We start from the raw sequence: 3853 nt of genomic DNA, 5'->3' as shown, positions 1-3853 counted from the left end.
AGTGCTGGGATTAAAGGCATGCGCCACCACCGCCCAGCTTCTCAGTTTTCTTAAGATGGGATTTTTATATAGCCTAGGCTGGCTTTAAACTTCTGATCTTTCTGCTTTATTAGCAGAATTCTGGGATTATAGGCATAAGCTGACACACCTGGATCCCAGGTAGAATTTTAGCTTTTGTTTTTCTCATTATTTTTATACATGAAGTACTTAAATCAGTTTATTCAATTGCATTAGGGAGTCATATCTTTTCAAGGAAATCAAGAAAACTTCTGTAAGTTGAGAAGAACTTTTCTAAGAAAAGATTGTAAGAGGCTCAAAAATCATAGCGCAGCTTCACTTCTAGGTTGTTGTAGGATTAATTTCTTGTCATTTCTATTGTCTGACCAAGTTATCAATGAATGAAATTAAGTCTGTGTTATTAGAGCCATGCAGAAGAGCTTTCCTTCTTTAGTTCACTCAAAACATTTACTAAGTGCCAACCTCTTACTAAAAAATATAAGATACAGCTAACAAGTTCGAAAAATTCTTCTCAATCCTTGAACAACCCAGGCACAGACCCTCTGTAAATACCTCAAGCATCCTAGATTGCTCCTTTGTGTAATAACGACCGGCAGAACAGCTCCTGGATGTTTTGGTCATGTTTGTGAGTCACCTCATTTTTACTAAACATTGTTAATCTTATACAGTTTGGTTCTTCCCGTCCTCTAAGTGTCTGGCACAGCCTTAGGTCCTCTTGAAACCTAGATTTAATAGACACTTAAACTAGAACTAAAGTATCGGAATCAGCTACTTATTCTGAGATCAAGTATCTAAGGCTGAAATTGCAGTTAGCAATGCCTGAAAATAATTTGAAATTGGTGCCTTTCAGCAAGGGAATCCAGACTTGACCCTGAGATTCTGTCACTTCTCATTGTAGCATATCTACATGGACTCCAGTACTTTTGTTAACAGTCAGTTATCATAGGGGATCTTAGAGCCAGTGCTCTGTCCTCATAGGTATATGAATAATTATGCCATATGTAAATCATCTGTGGTGGCAGATATTATATTATTATAACAGACAGCCTATTTTAAATTTGCATTCGCCTCTATTAATGGGATAGGACACTGAAGTTGAAACTGCATCTCAACTTTCCATCCAGTAAACACTGAGCTCCTCCAACGTGTAGGAGGATTCACTTAGGAAAAGACTCTTGCAAGCTAAAGACATTGTAATAAGTTAGAAGGTCAAAAATTCCACTCAAGTAGAAGCTGGTGTAAAATGAGTGGTAAGAGAGCCAGCATCATGTGAAGTGACTACAGATATAGAGCCTTTCTAGGGATGGGGGACTTAAAGTGGCTTTTATAGCTCTGAGAAATTTGGCCTGAAAGTTTTTTTGGGAGGCTCAGATAAAAAGCCTTGGAAATGTAAATTCATGGGAAAGCTGAGGGGGCACAACAGAGAAGTGGTTTCTAAAACTCAAACACAAACACAGTGCGTTTAGTGACAGGCAGAGGGATAATGAAGTTGTAGTGCCTTTCGCCCCCAAACAGTTAAAATGCTTAGAGTCAGAAAAGGGAAGCAAGAGAAAGAAGAAACGGTAAGACCATTCACAAGACAGTTGAAGAAACAATTGGCAACTGATCAACCATACAGGTGAGAAAAAGAGACTCATTATTAAAGAGAGGCTCTGAATTAAAGATCTGGATTAAAGGTGTGTCTTCCCACCTCAAAGATCCAGATTAGAAGTAGATCTTCCCACTTCAAAGTAAGCAGAAATCCCTCCATTTCAGGGTTTTAGTTAACTCCAGATAGAGGCAAGTTGACAAACAAGAATAGCTACCGCAGCCAGGCACTGTGCAATGCACTCAGGACTCAGAGAATCTCCAAGCCAATGGAAAGGCTCGCAGATGGAGACAGGAGAGAAGACACTCAGAAGCATCAGGCAAAAAAGAGAGTCTGCGGATGACAAGAGCTCAGGCAATAAAGGTAAATAGAGCAGGTTCTCCATTGTAAGAGCCATGCTCATCGTTCGTGGGACCTCATGCTTGGAAGGAGAGAAGATGGAGCAGAAAGATCATAAGAGCCGGAGGATTAGGGGATTTGCTTTGAGACTGTCTTTCCTAGTAATGTCAGAATTCACACCCATAGAATCTCAGCAACATAACTGCCAAAACATGAGCTGAAGACAGGCAATAACAAGAGACATGCCAAAGGAGAAAGGAGAAAACGCTCAAGGCTTCCGTCCTACAGGATGAACTGCGAGCAGCTGAGGAGTGCAGAGACTGGGAGCGATAGTCTCCAGGGAAGAGCGCGCCAGCTGGCTATCCAATACCAAGTGGCCAGCGCTGAAAACGCACACGTGAGTGAAACTATACACACAGAGCAGTTGTATTTAGAAATATATATAACAATAGCTAATGAAAAAAGGCCTCAAATTTGAAAGAGAACAAGGAAGAAGATGGGGAGGATTTTGGGAAAAGAAGGAGGGATGATGTAATCATATTATAATTTTAAAATTAAAAAAAAAATGAAGAAAAAGAAAAAATGTTTAGATCTATGGAATATTATTATTTAAACATTTTTTTTCCTTTCTCCAATCGTGTACTCTTAGAGCCTTGCTTTGTAAACACAGGCCAGATGGGAGTATTGGCTGCTGTCCAAAAGGATAACCACACACAGATGTGAGATGTAGAAAAGTAGAGTTTCAAAGCTTTCAAACTGTTTACTTCAAACTCGGAGGGAGGCAATGTTAAGAACTTTTTTTGTTGTTGTTGGTTTTTTTTTTTTTCAGGCTGTGGAGATGGCTTGGTGGTAAAGGTCAAGGCCTTCCAAGCTTGAGTTCCATTCCTACAATGTACAGGCAGAAAGACAAATTCCACATCGTTGTCCTTTGATGTCAACACACTCGCTATGGCATACACTGCCACCACTGTACAATATTAATAAAAATATTTTTAAGCCCAAAACAAGAATAGTTTTCTCTATAGTGAAACTTTTTTTTTTAATGCAGAGAGTTCTTTACCTCATGGAGACACTCATCAAGAATCAAAAACACTGAAAACCCTGGTGTTTGGAAGGTAGAAAGAATTGCATTGTAAGCCCAATCTCTCAGACAGAATACGATTTTTAAAAGTGGGCCAAACGTTCCCCCCCCCCCAGCCTGACGGTCACCCTCTTAACAACACAAACCCAGAAAGTAAGAGAAGTTCCCAATGTGGTACTCACATCAGGAATTCAGCACAACTCCTCAGGCAAAGACAGAGAAGGCAACGCACAGCTGCTCTCTGTATCAGGTTCCCTGGAAGCCAATCACGCCAACAACCAAACCTGTCCACCACAGGAGTAGCAAGTGCGTTCCCTCTAGTTAGCAGACAAGAGAGTACAGCAAAGGTATGCCCACGTTTGACGTTAGGATATATCCAACAAGGGGGACAAAAATGATGTGGTCGCAATCCTTGAAGCTGTTTTCCTGTTAAAAAGAAAAAAGAGGGGGGTTGTGTGTGGGGGGTGTAATTCAAACCAGAATGGTTTCTGAGGAACTGGACGTCGCTGCCTGGAAGCAGGTTTTGGTTTTGCTTTCAACAGTTCTTCTTTATCTTTAGGCTTTCTCAAGCCATGTGCCTGCCAGGCACCCTGGAGTCAATGGCCTTGTCAGCTGCCCTTGAGCTGTACTCCTGGTTCACTTGTAACAGGGATCCCCACAGCAAGCTCCAGGTCTGCCTGAGAGACCTTGCCTCATTGAATGAGGTGGAAGAGCCATTGAGGGTGATTCTCAACATTACCCTCTGGTCTCTACCTTCATAAGCCCAAGTGCATCCAAAGGTATGCCTATATGCACACACACACACACACACACACACACACTCAGAA

General features: G+C 41.4%; 1 protein-coding gene and 1 long non-coding RNA gene across 2 annotated transcripts in view; one reads left to right on the top strand and one right to left on the bottom strand.

Annotated features, from left to right (window-relative positions):
- The window catches only part of Pdcd1lg2 (programmed cell death 1 ligand 2), a 52054-nt gene extending 48537 nt beyond the window's left edge, over positions 1 to 3517 (bottom strand). The window contains exon 1 of the mRNA XM_031390059.1: positions 3209 to 3517. The gene's annotated coding sequence lies outside the window, so the exon portion shown is untranslated. The remainder of the gene's footprint in view (positions 1 to 3208) is intronic.
- On the top strand, positions 1636 to 2949 carry LOC116103715. The gene is made up of 3 exons (XR_004123548.1): positions 1636 to 1969; positions 2132 to 2342; positions 2775 to 2949. It is a non-coding gene; the product is annotated as an uncharacterized LOC116103715 (long non-coding RNA).
- Positions 3518 to 3853: the final 336 nt, after the last annotated feature.

This window comes from Mastomys coucha, unplaced genomic scaffold (genome assembly GCF_008632895.1).
Source record: "Mastomys coucha isolate ucsf_1 unplaced genomic scaffold, UCSF_Mcou_1 pScaffold21, whole genome shotgun sequence".
NCBI classification, from domain to species: domain Eukaryota; kingdom Metazoa; phylum Chordata; class Mammalia; order Rodentia; family Muridae; genus Mastomys; species Mastomys coucha.
The sequence above is the reverse complement of the archived record's forward strand: the minus strand, read 5'-3'. Positions and strand labels throughout refer to the sequence as shown.